General features: G+C 39.9%; 1 protein-coding gene across 3 annotated transcripts in view; it reads right to left on the minus strand.

The window, feature by feature from the left end:
• LOC126457766 (cleavage and polyadenylation specificity factor subunit 1) overlaps nt 1-19,326 on the minus strand; it is a 296,801-nt gene extending 277,475 nt beyond the window's left edge. Inside the window, exons 1-2 of one of the 3 annotated variants that reach the window (XM_050094331.1) lie at nt 19,135-19,326; nt 18,892-19,067 (exon numbers count right to left, since the gene is read on the minus strand). The gene's annotated coding sequence lies outside the window, so the exon portion shown is untranslated. Of the gene's footprint in view, nt 1-18,891; nt 19,115-19,134 lie in introns of those variants that run through there. The other 2 variants (XM_050094330.1, XM_050094332.1) reach the window with 2 other exon arrangements.
• Nucleotides 19,327-23,196: the final 3,870 nt, after the last annotated feature.

Below are 23,196 nucleotides of genomic sequence, written 5' to 3' on the forward strand. Positions count from 1 at the left end.
TTTTCCAATCAAAGGTTCACTTGAAGACAGATATAAAAACACTTTGATAGTGCTGCCCGAGAGCAATATGGAAGAGCTCGCAGCTATTCTCATATAGCCAAGGGCACAACTCCAGATGCAGCCATTAGTGCCACTCCGTGTTGCATCTCTTTGCCAACCCACTAGGCAGCTGTTTGCAAGAAAGAGGGCAAATCTGCAATTATAGCAAATGCAACATCTAGTGTTGAAGCTATTATTACATTCTCACTATGCCAGTATATGGAATTATCACTATGGACATGTTTATGCTTGGGCTTTTTCTCAGCTGTTTAGTTGTGACTCTGATATCACAAGTTGTGCCATGGACTGCTCTTGCCTGGACATTTCTACACTGGATACTTTATCTTTTTAGCCTATGGCGCTGTACTGCACTCCTGTCTTCCATACTTCTAGATTTATAGAAAGCATTCAACACAATGCCCCACTGCAGACTGTTGTTGAAGATATGTGCATACGGATTAGGTTCCCAGATATGTAAGTGGCTCGAAGACTTCTTAAGTAATAAAACCCAATATCTTTCCTCGACAACGACTGTTCATCACAAACAAAGGTATCGTCAGGAGTACCCAAGGGAATTGTGATAGGACTGCTCTGATTCACCATATAACAAATTACCTGATTGACAGGGTGAGTGAAAATTTACGGCTGTTTGCTGATGACATTATTGTGTATGGGAAGGTTTCATCATTGAGTGCCAACAGGAGGATACAGGATGACTTAGACAAAACTACTAGTCACTGTTATGAATAGCAGTTCACTCTAAATGAAGAAAAATGATAAATAGGAAACACAATCCTGTACTGTTTGAATACAGCATTTATAATGTGCTACTTGGCACAGTTTCATTAATTAAATAGCTAGGCATAATGTTGTAAAATGATACGAAAAGAAATGAGCACATCAGGTCGGTAGGAGGGAAGATGAATTGTCAACTTCAGTTTATTGCAAGAATTTTTGGAATGTGTAGGTCATCTATAAAGAAGACAGCGTACAGAACACTAATGTGACCCATTTTTGAGTACTGCACAAGTGTTTTCGATCCCCACCAGGTCAGATTAAAGGAAGACGTTCAAGTAATTCAGAAGTACAAAGCTAGACTTTTTACCAGTAGGTTCAAAAATGGTTCAAATGGCTCTGAGCACTATGGGACTCAACTGCTGAGGTCATTAGTCCCCTAGAACTTAGAACTAGTTAAACCTAACTAACCTAAGGACATCACAAACATCCATGCCCGAGGCAGGATTCGAACCTGCGACCGTAGCGGTCTTGCGGTTCCAGACTGCAGCGCCTTTAACCGCACGGCCACTTCGGCCGGCACCAGTAGGTTCGATTAGCACACAAGTATTATGGACATGCCTTGTGAACTCTAATCAGAATCCCTGGAGGGAAGACAACATTCTTTCCGCGAGGCACTATTGAAGAAATTTAGATAACCAAAATTTGAGCTTGACTGTAGAACGATTCTACTGCTGGCAAAATACATGTAATGTTTGGACCACAAAGATAAGAGAAATCAGGGACTGAATGGGGTCATACAGACAATCTGTGTCCTTCACTCTATTTGTGAGAAGAACAGGAAAGGAAATAACTAATAATGGTGTGTTCTGCCCTCCACCAAACACTGTATGGTGGCTTGCAAAGTATATATGTAGATGTATGTACCTTTATGCAAACATCCATAGAGTTTCTACAATAGTGCTTTAATACAAACCAATAAAATATATTGCAATGCTGGTAAGAAGTACAATAACTACATTGGTCTCTAAGCAAGGGAGATTGGGAAAGAGTAGTACGTGTCACCGACTGATAGATTCATCCCCACTGTCAGTCCACTCTTCACTAATATCGCCCTTCCTGTGTATGTTGCAGCCCTTAAGTAAAGGTGTATCAGTGACTTTGAAACAGGTTTCCTGTCGGCATATACAACTTGGTGTTTCATGTGCCTGGAGGTTCAGTTCCTCTACTTCGTCCCCGAATACATTTGTTGGAATATAATGTAGTACACTTCTTGATGATTCAACCTTTCCTTGTCCTAAACTTTTTCCCTTACACTGAGAAGAGGAGTTTACAATTATTAGTGAACGGATTATTGAATGGATAATTGACTCGTTAAGATTTATTCTGAAACCCAGAGCAGACTTTTCATTGTTGGAGATCTCAAAAACTGTCAGGAGGTCTGATGCTGTATGGTCCTTCTTTGCTTTGGTTTTCTTTTGATTGGAGTTTTTTCCCTTCTTTAAAGAAGAAGAGATGTTCCAATTGCTGCTGAGTAACTATGAACAGCCAGGTCATAACTGAACTACTTACGATATATTTCTTTATTTGTCTGGGTACAGGGCATCCAAGTAGTTGCAATATATTCCTAGATTCATAATTTAAAAGCTGTTTCTCAAAACTTTGCAAATAGGCCATCACAGAACAGTTTGTGTTGATCTTCAAGTGTCTGTCAGTTCAATTTCATCAGCATATTCCTGGGTGTCCTGGCAACCATCAGAATACAACCTCAGTCCCATGCTGTTGTAACGAAAGACGAGTGTCTACTGGATACATTTCCTGAAGGGACCTCAGACTGCCAAGAGGATAAGATCAGACACTTCCCTCGGATTTCTCTCGTCCAATCCATATCACGTGTATCTCAGAGTGGTAAAATGTAAATGTATCTGACAGGTGAAGCCTGAAGAGACAATCAGTAAAGACTACCCAGTAGCCAAAGCACCTTCTGCCTCTATTTTCACCCATACATTGTGCGTATCTACAACACTGCCAAACAAATGTCTAAAAATCACATTTTTAGTGTCTTCTTTTCTAAAATTAGTCCTTTCAGAAGTCAAGTTATTGATTTATTTCACTCTTTGCATATAACTTATTATTCAGCACACCTATTCCCAAAATATGACTCGTTGCACAGATTCTAAATGACTCCTTGCACAGATATTGATTAAAGCAATATCACTCCATGGATGGGTCAGTAATAGCATGGGATGCACACATCTGAAGTACAGGATATATTTTACATTCTTGTAATAATGTGAGTTGTTGTCACCAAATATAAAGTGGTGCCTGGCCAGCTTCAGTGTTAAGGCAGGAAACAGGGCTCACTATAAACTCTCCTGTGGTAACAAAGCACCATCATGGTGGACTGCATCCAATACCTTAAGGTATGATGTTCTGTCAAATGTGTACGCCATGTAACCATAATGAAACAGACAACACATACAAAAGCTCTATAAAACTGAAAATGGCAGGCTTGTTCTGCTTCCCATGGTCAGGGTGTAATACTTTTCAAAACATTAAGTACTTTGAGTGAATTAATTTCTAACTCTCTAAAGTGAGACAGTCATGATGTAAGCTCCTGATCAAAATTGAAATACCTGAAAGCTCAATGTCACTGTAAATTTAAGTTCTGAAGGATTAGGAACATGGCACAAATCATTAAAACCTACACAACATATTTTTGTCTGCAAAACATTTAAATTCTGTTTTTAATGCGAGATCCTTTAGCCAGAACTGCAGCTGGCTTGTACTTGCTTAAGGCTGAAATGTGAACCAAAAATCGAAAAGTCATCTACAAATAAAGAAAACTTCGTAAGTATGTTGTCTTCTTTGCTTTTTGGCCTCTTTTTTTCTGCAGCTGCACATGTACAAGTTTTATAGCTTAATACCCATCTTTAGCAACTGTAATAAAAGTCTTTTTAACAGACGTGTTTTGCTTTACTCTAAAGAATCTTCAGTGTCACTGTAACAATACAGTTTTTTCTTCGTATAATTTTGTTTGTTTTGATCATAAACAGTTAGCATACTTTGCATATTACTTACTATAAAAAGTTTTTATTCTTTTCGTTACTCAGCCTCCCCCCTTCCCCATCCCTTGTCTTCCATGTGTGTGTGTTGAGTATTTGCATTTGTACACAGCACTTTCACTGCACTTCACACATTTACACTTCCATGTTGGGAAGTATCACTGACTTCTCACCATTTTGGGCAGTTTGTTTTGCTATTGTGGGATGCATTCGTATTTTGTGTTTATATTTTCCAACTAGTGAGAGTGAGAGAGAGAGAGAGAGAGAGAGAGAGAGAGAGAGAGAGAGAGAGAGGGGGGGGGGGGGGGAGTGTTTCCTGTAAAGTAGTTTTCCCCTTCTGTAAAGCACTTTTTTATTTTTTTTATTTTTTATTTGTTTTCCTAATTGGGAGTAATTATCTTTGTGTGTGTGTGTGTGTGTGTGTGTGTGTGTGTGTGTGTGTGTGTGTGTGTGTGTGTGTGTGTGTTTTACAACATTTTTTGATATCTTTACGCACACCATAATTTCAACTATTTCATTTTGATGGTGCATTTGATAACATTATGTACTTGACACCAAAGAACCTTCCTTATACCTGATGTATCCATGAGTATCTGCTGTATACAATGATTGGTACAGTGGAGGATGATCCGAGTTGTTCTTTCTCAACAACATGTTTTGTTAGTTTAAATAGCATCTGGTTGCTGAAGTTTGTCTGGTCATTTATTAGGCGTTGCTTCTCTATTATTGCTTTTTGAATTTGAAAGTTTTCTTGTAGGTGTAAGAGATGTTTCTTGTTGCTGAATCTATTTCATGTCCTTTTCCATTGTGGCAAGGTGGTGGTTTTCTTGATGGAGGCATTCTGCAAACACTGAATGGCTGGTACCACGTTTCCATGCTCTTCTGTGTTCCTTACACCCTATTTAAAAAGTTCTACCTGCCCGTCCTCAGTATAGATCTTCACAGTTGTTACACTGGAGTTGGTAAATGCAAGATTTTGGTAGCTGTCCATCTTATCTTCCTTTTTTAGACATTTCTGTACAGAGTTGTTGCTTTGCTATATTTTTCTTATTCTTTGTTTCCTGAGGATGTTCCCAATTCTGTGTGTCAGTTTATGTCCACATGCTAGTTGTGTGCCATCTCATCTGTTGTGTTTCTATGTTGTTCTCTTGTGTAGTGGTATAAAAAAAATAAAAAAAAGTACTTAAAGCTGAGGGGACGGGGAGTACTTTAGAGAAAAACTTTACAGAAAAACCAACCTACCTATATATATATATATATATATATATATATATATATATATATATATATATATATATATATATATATATATATATATATATATATATATATATCCCCACTTCTCTTACACACACACACACACACACACACACACATATATACCACCACTTTAAAAAAGTAAATTACTTATTTAATTAACATAGAAAATAAATAAAATAAAAATGTGATATTCTCTCTGTCTCTCTATCTTCTTAACAGGGAAATATAAACCCTCACAGAGCAATAGCAGATGTCTCCACCACTGTAAAAACAAGCGAAACATGAATGCATCACACAACAGCAAAACAAAACATGCAAAATGACGAGAGGACAGTGATACTTCCCAACACAGAAGAGTAAATGTGTTAAGTGCATTGAAGGAGCTGTTTGCAAATGCTGATACCCAACCCACACACATTGAAGATGAAGAAGAACGGATGAACAACAAAAAAACTGAGTAAAAAAAGAATAAAAACTGTTTATAGTAACAAGTATAGCATGTGAGCTGTTAATGATCAAAACAAACAAAATTGTATGAGAAAAACACCATTCTGTTACAGCGACCACAGAAGATGCTTTATTTTAAAGCATTCTCTGTGGTCGCTGAAAGAAGATGGAGCAGTTGCTTAAGACGGCAATTAACCTATACAACTTCAGAGGACTCTTTACTGTGGATATAATACTATGTATAACTATTAAAAATAGGATCTCATTTAAAACACTAGCTTGGGGCACACCATAATCTTGTATCAAATGATCTGGTAGCAGGTCATGAACTCAAAATCTAAAACAATGTAGAGAGAGACAAAATAAGCATATCAGGAAAGCCTTTTCGGTTGACCCATGTTTGTGGCAGTCTGCGAATACAGTGCTTACAGGTATTATTACAGGCATCTCAGGGTCAAAAGTCAGGCATTGCTTGCACAGAAAGGCCTGTTTCTGGCTACCTCCAGCAGGGTGAGGTTATCAACTGTATGATGCCTTCTGAATCTACAGTGAAAGCTACTATAAGCTGTCTGGATTCTAAGATCAAAATGTGGTTGCAGTTGACTATTCATTCCAAGTTTTTTCCCATTCGGCTGGTCAGGACAGCATTATAATAGCATTTCCTGTCCTTCCCATGCTTAAGAAGGGAGTTAAATAGCTTCCTTCCATGACAGACTGATCAGTTTCACCACTTTAAATTAAACTACTTGAGAAAGATTTCTGTAGCATTCCCAGTGAGGCACTGCAATGTAGTGATGTGTCAGTACTATCAACATTGAGACAAGTTACCATGCAAGATGTAAACTTCATCACTAGAGGAACTGTCCTCTCAGCAATCACTTATTGTTAGTAAAGACATAAAGCTGGATCCTGCAAGGGCAGTGATTAGAACAAGATGGTCTGCATCAGTTTGACTGATGGCTGTACATACCACAGTTTTTTTGTACTATGTGTTGTCGAAACAATGCTGAGTCTACATGACTGCCTGTAACGCACTGATGATAGCTGCACTGTTAGCTGAAATCTAAATATCCAACATCACTCCACAGAAGAACAGGTGGTCTTCACTGCTGTCTCAAAAACTTCAACACAGATTTGCCAGCGATGTGCTGGCCCATTTTGGGGTTATAATCAACTCATAACTGAAAACTGCCTCGACAATCAAACACAGACATTTGTTGTGCAGCACCCACGTTCACCTTTCTATGCAACCACGTGGGCAGTTTTCTAGTTGGTACAGCTCAAACTGATAGATGTATTCAGATCAGGGAATGGTCACTGGTGTACAGCTCATCACCTACCCAACGATCTGGATGAGAAGGTTGGAGAACATCAGAACACACCAACGACAGTGAACAACTTTGTGGCAGTGCCAAGGTGCTTAAATAGATCCTCTGGAAGGGCTTCAATTATATTTCACTGTGCACTGAAATGAGGAATATTCTTCCCACTACTCCCAAGGAAAAATTCCAACAACCACTCAAACTATGAAACATCCTGCTCCATCTTCTTGATGGCACACCTACTCCCGCTCCCTTGCCACATGCATGATATCTGTCCCATCACAGGCATATTCTCTTATTACATCAGGGGCAGGATCATCTATGAAAACAGCCACGTTGTACCCCAACTCCACTGCAACTTCTACACTGGCATTTACGCAGACATGGCCGTCAAACACTGTACACTTTAACAAATAGCCAATAGTAAAATTGACACCTTGGACACACGTATGTCACTTCACACAACAAAAATGACATCGATGGCGATAGTACAACCAGTGACATCTTGATCTTCCAGCCAAAGAACACTGTCTCTCAACTGTATAGGTGGGAACTCTACCTACAACGTCTTCCTTGGTTCTAATAGTCCCCTTGTCTCAATCTCCACTACCTCCTTTGTGACACTCATACATACTCTTGTGCCTCCCCACCCCGTTTCCTTCAGTTCACTCGCTCTACATATTAGTTCAATTCACATGTCAATTACTCTACACCTACACATCTCTACACTCTCCCTCTTCCCTTTTTCTATCCTGCAGCCCCCCACCCCCATGAAACTTCCCCTACCAGGACCAGAGTGAACTCACTGGTACCACATTCTTACCCTCTTTCTTTACTGCCTTTCCCTAGCTCATATTCTCCCTTCTCTTCATCCTACCCTCTTCTTTCTTCTCCTCGTCCACTCCATCCAATACAACTCCTTACTCCATTTTGGGCTGCAGTGCTATTCATCCTTCCCTCTTCTTTCTACTTCTCATCCACTCTTCTACAAAAATATTTACTTGATCCATTATTTGTATTCCATCCAGGACTTTCCCGTATTACATTAATTAAAATTTTGACAGCTTTTATATACAGGGCAGAGAAAAATTGTGTCACTGAATTTAAACCCTGGGTAGCTGATGCCAGTAGCGACCAAAATTACCAATGTTGTGTAGGTCAGCAACACACCATTTTTAAACTATGGAAACTTTGTGCCACGCGCTCCAATTGGCTGTCAGATTGCACTCTTGATGGATGCTCTGGACAAGGCATGATCGCAAATGCTTTGCCTGCTGGAGATCGCAATGTATCCAAGGTGGGCCGCACGCTCAGTGGTAGTGCGCCCTCCTTCCACTCTGGGGGCTAATCCGCCAGGCTCCCAACACATCCATTGTAGTTTCATGATAAGACGTACCGGGAACAAACCCATCAACAGCTGCTTGTTCATGTACAGTAAGTCTTTTACAAATGTGTTGGCCCTGAAAAGGTCCTTTTTTTTTTTGTAGCTAGGACATTGTTTATTTAAAGCGGATGCTCAAACTAGCAACCCTCTGACATGACACAAGCTTGGTAATGCCAAACAGTGTTTTGCCAAACTCTTTCAAAGATTTCTGGCATTGCCTGATGTGATTGACGGCATGTTGAATATGATCCAGTAATTCCTCTTTGTTTCTAGGTGGTCCATGTCTAGGTGGGAGAACTAGAACCTCGACGAATCCCCGGGAAAAGTCCCGTGGCGTGAGGTCTGGTGAATCCAGGGGCCATGTCCTACAAGCACCTCTGCCAATTACTCAACCGTCGAAGAGTTCATTTAAATATCCGCGCACAGCATGACTGTGATGTGTGGATGCACCATCATGCTGCAACCATATGTGTAGCCGTATGTCCAGGGGAACATCTTCCAGCAGGCTGGATAGAGTTTCTTGCAAAAAGCGAAGGTAATTTGCCCCAGTAAGTCGACGAGGTAGACGGACCAGCTCAATCAGATGGTCACCCACAATTCCTACCCAAATGTTGAGCAAAAATCATTCCTGGTGTCTGTGGAAGTACGTGACGTGAGGATTTCCCCTTGCCCAGTATTGAACGTTTTGAGTGTTGTAACAGCCATCCCAATGGAATGTGCACTCATTGGTAAACAACACAATGGCGGGGAAGTTGGGATCTCGTTCAACACATTGCAGAAACCACCAGCAATACTCTAGCGTGTGTCCATAGTCCGCCACAGGATTTAGGTCTTGGACAGGGTGGAAACTAAATGGATGCTGGCCGTCACCCCTCAACACTTCCCAGACTAACCACTGAGTGACCCCCGTGTTGTGTCCAACCACTTGAGCACTTGTCGTATGTGCTTCCTCGAAGCACTCGAGAACTGTCTCTTCAAATGCAGCATCCCATCGCGTTCTAGGTCCTCCAGCATCACCATGATATCCCACTAATGAGACTGTTTTGCCACGTCGCTGGTGAACTACTGTAAACGTTTGCAGGTGTGGGTGGCGTCTTGCTGGGCACCGTTCCTCATACAACCATTGAGCTTCATGTGCATTAACGCCGGCTAGTCCATAAACAAAAACCATACCTCATTGTCCTTCAAGCGAATACTGTGCCGCCATGCTTATTGTACGACTAAATCGCAGGTGATGTGCATGTGCTCTGAAGTGTAGCTTACATGTGAATGCCTCTGACATGAGGTGGAGACAAACAGCAGAACCTATTTGACACGTATGTGTATCACGTTGGGGTGATGGTGGGGCAAGAGACATTTGTATGAGTGAACCGACAACCATAGTGCTGCCCGTCAACCAACAAACAGCAACAGAGCAAACCCACAGCCAATCGGAGCACATGGTGCCAAATTTCCGTAGTTTAAAAATGGTGCGTTGTCGACCTACACAAAATTAGTAATTTTGGTTCCTACTGACGTGAGCTATCCAGTGTTAAAATGTCATGACACAATTTTTCTCTAGCCTGTACACATATTTGCAACCAAGTTTGCTGATAATGTTACAACTAATATCCTAAAACTCAGTCTTACCTTATCACTAGGCATTATGCACAACATTTCTAATGGTTTCAGGAAGTTGACCATATCCACCTTTCCATTACATTCTTCATGCTTTCCAATTTGCCTGTCTAAAAAAGAGAGCCAGTACCCATCTATTATGAATGAGATGCTTAGCTCTGGAAGATGAGCAGAGATGATCATCAAAGCTCCCGGACATCTTGTGACCACCTCTGGCATGGTCAGGTGTTAATATTGATATGGTCACTAAGGTCCACCAGTTGCAGGGTTGCAACTGCTGATTAGAAATTTATTGTCAAGCAGCACCACCATCCAAACCACAGCGTGTTATGAAAACAGCTACCATGAGTCATAGATTTGTGTCTGTTTATTCTCTGCAGATATTATTTGTATGATAACTTTAAGTAAATCTCAACACGATTAGTGCTACAATGTTTATGAACTGGACATTGATTCTGGTTAAACTCATTCATGGCAACAATGAGGCTATTCAGCATCAGAATATTTTTATCAGCACTTCTAATGTATTTTGACTTGTCTTCAAAAACTTGGGTTATGCATGTATCATAAAACATTGTCAATGAGAGGCTACAAATCCACGTGGACAAGAATGTAACAAGTGTTACTGGAACTGCTCCATAATAAACAGAAAAAGATGAAACCGTTCCAACCACATGTGGCTATTCTCATAGCATTGCTGTCAATGTCATCTGCCACCCCAACCACAGCTTGGACTTCCTTTATAGTGTGTCAACAAGTGATACTTTACTAAAAATATATTCAGCATAATTATGCAGCATACCATAGAAGTAAGGGACCACACAATTTAATGGATTCATACATTACACTCTTTAAAGGACCTTAATGCACTGCCCCTTTCCCTTACTGTTGAACTAATGTATGTGTATTGTAACAAACAAAATTAGGCAGTACCAGCGTGGTTGTGTCATTTCAGTTATGTGTGTTCAGTTTCGTGTGTCTCATCACAATCCTACTGACTGAGTACGAGACAGTCTTATGCAGATTCCTTAATTCATGACTGCATCACACAAAAAGATTTGAACACAGGCACTGTGCTAGACATTCCCATCACTTTCTGAAGTTTCGGCAATTGCGCAAAGTTATACCTTAATTCAGGCAGCATAATGACATCTTTGGTGCAGCCCAGAAGTCACCATAGTGAATGATCAAGTTCCAGTAATGTCACAGCCAACTTGGGAACATACACAAGACATGTGGTCTATCTGCTCACCTCTTCCTCAGCATCTTGTCAATCATTCAAAGCAGAACTGTCGAAATAAGTGTGCTCCATTTTTCCCAATCCCTTAACTCTAGCAATGTCAGGAGTGTCTGTCAATCTCACACTGTTCGTTGTTGATTTTGTTTCAAGCAGGACAATGGTGCGCATCACTTACATGCACAGTGGCAGCCATCAACAGGCACATCATAAAAATTACTTATCGACTTATGTAGTTTGTGCCAACCAGTAAAGTTCCAGGTAGTCATGGATGCAACTGTCTTCACTTCTGGATTGGAAAACTACCTCTTTCTAAGCAATCTGGACTTTTATTCTCATATAAACAACAGTTGATTCTGATTAAATGTCAATCTGTAATCCCAGTAGTCTACAAACATGTATCCATGGAAATACCTTTTTTGTAGGGCTGCTCCCATACACTCAAACCATATTTGGAATAGATGCCTTTAATGAGTTTGGTTTTTCAGGGACATGAACAGGTTAAGGTGGTTCCCACAGCAATACTATACCAAACAGTCGAAAACTAAAAAGAATTTTCTGACTTATTTTTGATTTATGATGCACGAAGTACCTCACAATGTATATTTTACACCAGAGTCACACTGCCCAAGTTTGATTAGGCTAATCTTATCACACATGTCTTATGTGACATTGTAGCATCTCGTGTAGTGATTCATAAACAGAATAGATCTTATTTTATTTATTCGTTTCATCCAAGCATAGTACCACATTGATATAAGAGCTGTCACAGTAATACAATAAAAATCAAGAGCTTAAAATATAGATATACAAAGAATCTTACTGATCCCGTGGGGATTTTAAGGCAATCAAAGCTCCAGTTATCATTCATTTAAACCCTATTCAATGCACAGATGATTTATTCTCTTTTCTCAATAGAGCCAAACATTACACACAAACAGATTTTTCAGACAGGTATCACTAGATTCCAATTGATGCAATGTCACTGCACTTTATTGTAAGAAAGATTCCTTTCAGCCTGTTCCAGTACCGATGACTCCCTTTCATTGTTGCCAGCAATACTACGATCTTCCAATCCTACTTCCAGCAATTTATTCAGCCAATTCCCATGTGTCAATTATTTAAATGACATCAGAGTCACGGGGCGCAGCACTAAACTCATCTGGCAAACCTAGAGTGATTGTTCACTATGCTGCATTGAACTGCAATAAAGTGCAATTTAATGCAACATATAGATAATTAATTTTGAGTAAACAGGACGTCTTACACACTATTTCATGAATTTCAGAAATGCCCACTCCATCTTTACAAGAACTTGAGGCATTTTCAGGAAAAATGAATTATTATTTCCATTTTCAAAAGTTGCACAACTTTCTGTCCCATAACATACACTTTAATGCAAAGATGCCAAAATTTGAGCAGTCTCTAAATTGTGAATGGGCTTCCCAATGCTGAAACAAAACTGGAAATTGAAACCATGCCTCGTTCCATACAGCCCCAGCAAGTTCTACATAGAAACAACTGACACTTCAGATTATGGTATCGGAACGGTTCTTGGTCACAGGAAATGAAATGGAGTACCGCACACCTTACATATAAAAAACATTAATCCCAACACAGTCACAGGTTGAGAAAGAGACACTGGCCAGTTTTTATACAGTCCAGAAATCTCATTTGTATCACTGTATAGTGCACTTCCAATTCACAAACATGCCTTCGAGGTCATTATTTGGACCTTGCAATCCTCTTGAGGTTGAAACAACACAATGTCAACAACATCGGGCTCTCTTGCTTCGCAAATACCAATATCAAATATGTTACCAATCTACTGGCCAGTAAGTTAAATGCCAATGCTCTCTCAACTTCCCACAGGTCCTGTACCCTATTTCAACTGTCATGGAGTTGTCCTTTCCACTCAGATAACAACATTTGTTCTGTTATCAATTACTTCCCAGTACAGTCAGGTGTATTTACCTCCTAGATTGTCAAAGATCCAATTCTGCGCAAAATAGCTCGTGTACAGTAAGACTGGCCCAAAAGAATACCATCTTGAGCAAATTCACTTCTCAAGTGTTACTTTCCCTATGACACTGTCTCTGAATCAAGAACTATTCTTCATTCCTCAAATTCATACTCTCATGAAATGGCTCTTACACCAGAGCTACAGGGGTGGGGGTAAGGGGGTGATCACATGAAAATTAGCCATTAGGTCTATTGGTCAGTCACTCACTTAAGATTTCAAACTACTGGTTCCCTTCCATGCAACCCGATCCTTCAAACAGGTGGCAACTGAGAAAGTTTTTTCCTTGGTCCACACCCACTGAACTGTGAAAATACGTGCATGTCGACTTTTGAGGGTCCTTTTCTGAATCACATGTGATTTATAATTACTGATGTATATTCTCATTTTCCTTATGTACACACAATGGGTGCTACAATTTTGCTATTTATGGCACTCCGAAATTTTTAATGGATAACAACAAGAGATTCACTTCAGACACAATTGCAAACAGTGAGGAATCACTCACCTTTTTTAAGCTAGCTGAAGCAGAGGAAATGGGATGCATATTAAATCCAGTGGGCAGGTTTTCAGTCCTAATACCAATTCTCCCAATGATTTGCTCACATTTCTCAGTTCTTACACAGCTACACCTTGTGAGGCACGAGTCCTGCGGAACTACTGCAGGCACCTTAACAATGCACCCTAACACTGCACACTACTGCTCTTGCTGACGCCTAGTCTTTTGCGTCCACCTGCACTACTGACACTAAGCACAGGGCCCTTTGGTCTGACTTGACAACTATGACCAGCATGCTTGATGGCTGCTAGTAAAGGTTCAAGCAGACCCGGACTGCCACCTATACTTTCTTTTCCCATCTTCATCAAACTTTGAGGTGCCATCAAAACCAGCTCCGGTGACAACTGAAGCATCAGCTACTGCCTGTACTGAAGCCACTCTACAACTTACATCCCTGACTGATGGTTTGACAGCACATGCACATAAATGCCTGTCAGACTGCCTCAAGGAGTTAACATCCAAACCAGCATCTCCTTCCTTATACCCAGTGTCTTGATTACAGCGCTTTCTGCTGTAACTAAAATCTTTGCATCTGGTAGCCCCTCATCCAAATTACAGCACCAAAAAGTGACAACCACGGCAGGCAGCAGACCTGAGACTGCTTACTCCAGCCATGTACTAATTGGATGCCACCAATACGTCATTCTTATAATGACTGTTAATAAGGAACTGTTCACAAATTGGTTATTATTTGTGGTTAAATTTTTTCATGTTTTCTCTGTCACTGACTAAGCTATTTTACAGTTATCAGTGTCAGTGTACTTCTATCAGTGCTTCAAGTGAATTTTGGCTTGTGTTCCATAAATTAGATAATGGAGACAACTATAACACTGTATACTGAAAAAGTACAGGGTGGTTGCAAGTAAGCTTTCGCTATTTGAGCCAGGGTACACGGAAAACTATTTACCACGTGGTTAAGGACTTCATAATAGTGATGTCCAGACAGAGCACTGCCAGATTTGTGTTGCTGGTAGTGCTAGTGTAATGGCTTGCCATTAGCTGCTGGCACTGGTACGGTGAAGTAGGGTTGAAACACAAAGATCAATGTGCACTAAAGTTGCAGACAGTCAACAAGAGCCTTCTCAAAAAGGTAAGCAGTGCTCTACTCATAACACTGCTGCTTTTCGCGAGTACAGATGCATTACAGGAATATGGAGAGGTCCTCTTTCCACACCATAGTTGAAGAACATAATTCGGAAGTTCAAATTAACTGTCAATATGAGAATAGTTCCTGGGGGAGGCTCAAGCTAATTGTGTCACAAATTGTTGGAGAAGTTACCATTGCTATGGCTGAGAATGCTGGATGTCATGTGTAATGTGTGATCTTCAAGCAGTTAATGAGTTGTGTCAAGATAGCTGAACATTCCATGCTCCACCTTTGAAAAGTGTTACGAACAATATAGTGAATTGGTACCTCCAGTGCGGTTTCAGGCTGTCATGGATGCAAATGGTTGTCAGACTGGGCAATATTTGTAATAGGGAACATAATCATGGTAAACAATTAACAAATGTTACACTTTCATGAAGAAATTAAAGTGTGTTTCTTTCAATGGTTTACTCATTATTTCTCATCCACATGTGCTTACAAATGTTTCCACAAAGTTTCATTGTCCAACTATCACTCGTTTTCATGAGGGCCCTGTCAAGTAGTGGATGTATAATTATAACCTCTCTCTATATTGCAGAGGTATTTTACAATATGCTTAAGCTTTGTTTTAACAATCAATATAGTGTGTTACCTAATTGATCCTTTACTATACACCTATTATTAATTAGGTAAGAGGTATGCTTTAACTGTAGGATAAAATATGTTGGCTTTCGTTGTCTCTTCACAGCTTCTTTGAGCAACATATTGTACAGGTTGATTACCTAGCAGAAAATAATGTTTGGAGTTTATTTTTTCTTCGTAAATGTAAGTTATATTTGTTTCTTGCTCCCAATAATGGATTAAGTGCATTACGAATTAGTAAATGTACTTGGGCAGTTCAGTTTGAACTACCACATTTTTTAACAGATTTTCACAGTGAACCTATTAGTGTTCAATTCTTATTATTCATGTTCCCCTTAATGTGGAATGGAAATTATGCCCATATTTTGTGCATAACATTACCAAATAATTAAAGATCGAGTGTACATAGGAATAACATTTAATGATTAGGGCCTTGCTTTTACGTAATTTGACTGACAGTCAAAATTCATTCCTAAATATTTTATTTTCAATGCAAAATCTATAGTATGCAATTATCATGCATGTTTCATAAGACAGTATTTTTGCTCCTCTTTTAAACCTTTACTTCTTCCACCATTTGAACTTTAGTGTGATTCTGATATGATTATTTTCTGAAAAAAATAAATAAATAAATTATTTGATACATGTACACTCTCTAATCCTTTTGCCCTAGCAGACAAACTAATGAGTTACATGAATAGATACAACTTTTTAATGAAGCATACTTTGGTTTTCAAAATGACTAAAATTCTTCACAAGGATGGATGTGTTACAGGCAATCATAAACTTGTCCAGGTTTTTTTGACACTGTTGGCAGTAAAATACTACCACACACGCTAGATGCACTAGATATAAGAGGAAGGGAAAATGAGTGGTTCCAGTCTTATAAAAAGCGGTTCACATATCTGCTCATGATAATTTTTTAGTAAAACAATTGTCAGACAAGCAACACACAAACATAAGTATCCTCAGAATTACGTATTGGTTGCAAAATTCAGTTCGTTAACATACATCAATTGCTTTCCAGATACTATAAGACATGGGGAAAAAGATCTCTTTGCTGAAGATAGCAACAGCATTGTCACTGATAAAACACTGTAACTCGTATTAGAGAAAGCAAGTGAAACTCTCAAGTATGTTTAGGATTGGGCCATATATAATAAATTAACACTGAACATAAAGAAAAGCAGTGCACGCTTCAAAATAAAGAGGGAACACAATTCTGTCACATGAACTATTCATGATAAATTTATAGATTGTATAAAAAAGCTTTTAGGTAAAAATTCTGATTGTCAATTAACATTATCAACAGTTTGTAACAGCAAAAGTCTCGTGGTGACATACTATGTATGCATACACTCAGTTCTGAGGTATGGAATTTTTTTCTAGGCATTCAAAGCACAAAACAAGGATAAATTTTCAAATTGCATAACGGAGCTGTAGGATTAATAACTAGCAGTCAGGCTCATTGTATCCTTATTGCACCAAGGGAGTAGGCCTACATCTACCAATCTACTGTGCACATCAGGAAAAACATTAACTTACTAAGCATTTCAGTAAAAGTTCTATGCATAATCATGGAACAAAAGTCAGATTGGACTTATATTTACTAGAAAGACAAACAGAAACCCCAAAACAGCATTTTCTATCAGGGAATAAAATTTTATAATACATTTCCCAAGGAAATGAAAAAGGTTACTAAAATACATCTGTTTAAAAAGGCAGCTAAAATATTCTTGATAACTAATGCATAATATAAATTAAAGATAACATACAAGATTTGATAGTAGTGGTTAATAATGAATGTGGCTAATGCCACCACCTGGTCACATTACAATACTGCAATGCTTTGGCAAGAAAATCACATACAAAAATCTACACTGTATGACAGCAAGCATATTATCCTCCGGAGTTCAACACCTTACTTATCATGGAGGATGCCAACTCTGTTTTTCAGGTACACTGACAGACGAACATGAAGACATACAGGGTGAACAGTGGCACATTTACAGAACCAGTTTTCTGAAGGGTCCGGAATTGGTGCAAGAGGCACAGCAGCAAGCTCTTCGTCTGCGGTCCCTAGGGGGTGTTCTTGTGCACTGATGAAGAGAAAAACTGTGTTTATATCAAAGAACATTGTACAACAGGGACCAACTAAATCAAGCAGTGCATTTGTTAAGATGCTGACCTCATATTCAGCAGGATGGAGTTTTCTCATCTGGTCATTTTGATTTAGGTTCTCCTAAATCATTTCAGGCAAATGCTGGTATCGTTTCTTCATCAAGGACATGACTGACCATCTGCCCCATCCTCATAAAGAATACTTGAATATTCTGAGTGGATGTATATTTTTAAGCTATTTATTTTCATTGCACCATGATGACAAAGCCAATATCACTGTAATGTGATCCTTGGAAGAATAAATTAACAATAAAAGAAAGAATTAATTATATTGTCCAGTCCAGTCTGTTCCCTGAATCATTTATTTGTATTACCTCTCTCACTAATTTCCAAACATGTGTCTTTCCATTGATCTCTGAACAGCCCTCCATTTCTGCACTAAAAGTCATCATAAACTGTCATGTTCAGACACATGTGAATCTTAGGTTTGAAAACCCTACATGGTTTATCAAAATCATTCCAGCTAATATTTTTCCTCTTCCCTAAAATTCTGTTGCTATTCATTCATTCCTCCTCAAATCTAATCATCTGCTTTTGTGTAACTTCACTACCAGTAATTTTTTATGATGTGCTCATTAAACACAATCCTCTGCTACAGTAGATTTTCAAGCCCAATTTCGATCTTGCCCTATTCACTTTCTTCCATTCACTGATGATTTTCTGTACTAGAGGCATAAGATAAATGATCAATAAAAACAAAGAAATTCATGTATTTTCCAATAACATGTACTATTCCTCCCATTTTCCTCTTAATACTTCTTAAAAGTTTCCTTTATAGGTGGACATAATGCGTTAGTTGAGATGGAATCGCTTTGCCTGGCACTCTTTCTATACAATATTATTATCCTTAAGTAGTTTAATGGAAGATGTGCTACTGATGCAGATTTTTCAGTATATTAACATAAATTACGAATCTCGCTTCTCATAGGACATTATTAGAGAGAAATAATTATCATGATGCATTATTTGTCAGAGGTCTAGTAAAGCTCTGAATCTGTTATACAACGCTCGAAAAAAAAGCATCAATACAGTAAATACATTTCTAAAGTATTAATGAATACATTTTACAGCTGCGTTGCAACTGAATACTGTTCAAAATGTTCACTGTAGACTGTTGTTATTTATACAGTAGACAAGTTCATTCTTCAAGTGTAACACAACACAAGTAAAAGTCAACCCTTCAAACTTATGGAAGATTTTCAACTTTGGGATTCTGTAACAGCTACACGCCTCCAGCCATGTCAGTGATTATCAATTGATAATAAGGAATACTCATAGCAGTCAAATAATACTTACTGCCCTGAAAACATTCTGTTATCGAACATTTACACAATACCGGTATGTATTCTGCTTCCTAAACCGGCATGCTCCCTTTTCGTTACTCATAACAGTCTACGCTAGAGAAACCAGTGGACATCAGCAGAATATAGCAGGTTTTATACCGAATCCTTAAAGAGTGGCCCTTCAACATACTACAACACAATTGCATGAAAAATATTGCACGCTACAGAAAATATAAACACTATGGTAGATGCTCACCTACACCACTTCACTTGTAATGCCATGAACTGTTTATGATCGATGATCACACTACACTCACTAGGAATTGTTTTAATTTATGAATATTACAAAATAGTTACAAAAAAATTTTTTTTCATAATTTTCAAATATCCATATCCAATCCTCTTCCACAACACCCTACCATCTTTGAGTTTGTCAATCTGATCGACCAGCGTCCATCGATTGCTAGCATCTTAGAAATATTTCTTATGGTTCGTTCAAGCAGCTGCCAACGGAGTCTCGCGCTATAAGCAGCCCCTTCTCGTAACTTCTGGCTATTTGGTGTGTATCCGTTTGCCGTATAGTGAGAGCAAGCAGCCTCACTCTATCGGGAATTTTTTTCTGCCGTCCCAAACTGCTAGATTCTGGCATGCGCAGGACTGCCTCGGTTAGAGTGGGGGTATAATCAACGTGACTCTTGTTTTGTTGCACCGACATCTATACTTTAAAAACTACCGTGACCTGCCTGGCAGAGGGCACGTCCCATTATACCAGTTATTAGGGTTTATTCCTGCTCCATTCACGTATGGAACGTGGAAAGAATTATTGTTTCAATGCCTCTGTGCGTGCAGTAATTATTCTAATCTTATTCTCATAATCCCTATGTGAGCGATACGTAGGGTATTGTAATGTATTTCTAGAGTCACCATTTAAAGCTGGTTCTTGAAACTTTCTTACCAGGCTTGCTTGGGGTAGTTTATGTTTATCTTCAAGAGTCTTCCAATTCAATTCCTCCAATATCTCTGTTCCACTCTCCTATGGATTAAACAAATCTGTGACCATTTGTGCTGCCCTTCTCTGTATACGTTCAATATCCTCTGTTAGTCCTATCTGGTACAGGTCCCACACACTGGAGCAATAATCTAGAACTGGTCACACGAGTAATTTGTAAGCAATTCGTTTGTAGACTGATTGCACTTCCCCAGCATTCTACCAATAAACCGAAGTCTACCACCTGCTTTACCCATGACTGTGCCTATGTGATCATCCCATTTCATATCACTATAGAGTGTTACACCCAGGTATTTGTATCAGTTGGCTGATTCCAGCAGTGACTCATTGATATAATATACATAAGATAATTTTATGTTACTTTCGTTTTACATTTCTGAAGATTTAAAACTAGTTGCCAATCTTTGTTCCACTTTGAAATCTTATCAAGATCTGACTGAATAATTATGCAGCTTCTTCCAGGAGTACTTCATTACAGATAACTGCATCATCTGCAAAAATCATGATGTTACTGTTAATATTGTCTGCAAGATCATTGACATACAAGATAAACAACAAGGGTCCCAACACGGTTCCCTGTGGAACACACGAGGTTACTTCTACATCTGACGTTGACTCTCCATCCAAAGCAACATGCTGTGTGCTCTCTACCAAAAAATCCTCAATCCAGTTACAAATTTCATTTGATACCCCATATGACCGACCTTTTGACAATAAGCGAAGATGTGGAGGGTTCTTAAATATTTCAGTAGCTGATGCAATTCCTGTGTTCATCTATTTCATATCGAATGAAAGTATTTACTTGCAAAACCCAAAAAAACTGTAATTGGCTGAAAGATAAAATTTATAACTGCAATTTATTGCTTATGTCCATCGAATTGGACTCGGATTTTCTGTCGAGTGATGGGGAGTTGAAAGTATTGCACTGAATTTATGGAACACTTTCGTGTGTGGCATCATGTGGCAGGGGAGTTAAGTGAAACATTCAGGAAACCTAGCCATTATAAGTATCAGGCAGGGGGAAATGGGTAGCTGCTTTCACTACAACACATTCTGAATCTTTTTGTGGTTTGACGGTCATGAAACAACATGTTTTAGAGATGTGACAGGCAGCTTTAACATCTGTGTTGGTTAGTTGCACAATGTCACACAAAGGTCGTTTTAGGAGTAGACGTGATAAAGTGGCTGTCGGCCGGGGAAAGGGCACAAACTGAAGCTAATTTTGGGTGTTAATAGGATGCCTGGTGCGATTGGGCAATCGACGGACAGACAAGAGAATACACAGTATGCCAAAAGATCCTCACCGTATTTGAATGGGAAAAACTATTTTTCCATGCAACTGCAAATAGTTTGTGATCACAATCGTCGGATTCGGAACTTACTCTTCGGTTACCCTGCTTCTGTCCGTTAAGGGAGAATGTTCAGGACGTCAACATTTTACCAAGCGTTCAAGCAAAGCAAACAAGGACATTACACCATCTTAGCTGCACACGCGCAGCGCCTATCTTTCACCCTGGAAGGTAGCTCTCTGGGAACTACTTGAATGAACCTCTTGTTTAGTGACTAAATATCGGAAGCGCGTCTAGCATTCAGTTGAAATCGGAAAGCAGTCACGTGACGTCCCTCGCTAGCGTGGCACGATCTTTCTCGTGACCGACAAATTGACGAAAGTGTTGTTAAAGATTCGATTGTAACTAAATATTTCTGATAAGCAAGACTATAAATACCACTGCTGCTCGTTTCATTCACTACAATTTAAGCTGTGCTCTTAGGCTCCTACCTAGCCACATCCTCGAAAATCACGATATATTTCGAATAAACAGCGAAGTGTTGATGAGAAAAAACGCTATACATATGGTGGCTTCTCCTTTTAGTTGCAGCAATTTAAGCTGAACTCTTAGGGTCCTGCCTAACCACACCCTTGGAAGTAGCGACGTATTCGGAAAACATGGTCAAATATTTGTCATACAAGGAATATAAATGTCATTGTTGGTTGTTTCACTTGCAGCAATATCATCTTTCGTTCTTTACTCAGACTGAAGTCACGAAATGGAATGAACTTATTTCTGGGAGAGCACGCTCTTGTATATACATACCATCGAATGTTGCAGAACATACTTCTGGTACATGAATAAGAAACTACCAGAATGTGCTACAAATGGGAAGGTTCGACTCTGAGATTCCTTCCTGTGCAGACCGTTGTGAAAATACGAAGGAGGTAACGGATCGCTGTCCAGCAGAGTTCGCTCTATCGACTTCCCTATCTGGCCCCTCGCCGCTAACGAACTAGCAGAAGATATCGGACTCCGAGAAGACTACTACTTTGTGCTAGAGAAGTCGTTATGTGGCTTTGGCTGCAGGAGCGAGTAGTGTGGCTTGTTCTGTTGGAGGCCTCATCCTACCTGCTACCTAAGATGGACTGGCGCATGGACTTGGAGAATGAGAAGAACGCCACTACTGGATTGGATCCTTGTTATGCAGATGCAGCTTCAGCTGTAGAAGCGAGTGGGTTGGCATTTTGCCTACCACCTATGGTGAAGCAATCCAGGAAGAAAGGTGCAACACAGCAGAGATTGAGCGCGCATTCTGTGGACGGGGGCTTTCCCCTGCATGCTGTAGCACACGCCTGAATCTAGGAGGACCACCTGTCTTCCACCACACCACTACTAGCAGTGCTGCGGGCAAAGTTTCGGTTTTGCATGCAACAATGACTATCTGTGGCCCATGGCTGCCAAGGACAGCACGCCGTCACAAAAATGGCTCTGAGCACTATGCGACTTAACTTCTGAGGTCATCAGTCCCCTAGAACTTAGAACTACTTAAACCTAACTAACCTAAGGACATCACACATATCCATGCCCGAGGCAGGATTCGAACCTGCGACCGTAGCGGTCACTTGGTTCCTGACTGTAGGGCCTTGAACCGCTCGGCCACTCCGGCTGGCCACGCCATCACAGAACACGCCACTTGTGACAAGTGCTGACACCCTCCAGAGACAGATGAGGGCCTTGCTAGGTCTTATGCGAGGGGCAAAACCGGTAATTGAGAGGATGGCGATGGTGGCAGACGTCGCTGAAGCACCCAACTGACGCGAACGCGACCACCAGCATGAAACGCACTGCCACAGATGCCACCACTGGTACCCTCACACTCTACACGCTACAAAAAGTCTCACAGAAGGGGATGAGAGCCCCACACATGCCAGACAAAGATGGCTTCGTGGAGCTGAAATGCAAACACACAGCCAGCGTGGTGATACTCATAACAACAGACTGCATCGCACCAAAAACCGGTTCCTCGTCCTCACAG

Source organism: Schistocerca serialis, chromosome 2, assembly GCF_023864345.2.
Source record: "Schistocerca serialis cubense isolate TAMUIC-IGC-003099 chromosome 2, iqSchSeri2.2, whole genome shotgun sequence".
NCBI lineage: Eukaryota > Metazoa > Arthropoda > Insecta > Orthoptera > Acrididae > Schistocerca > Schistocerca serialis.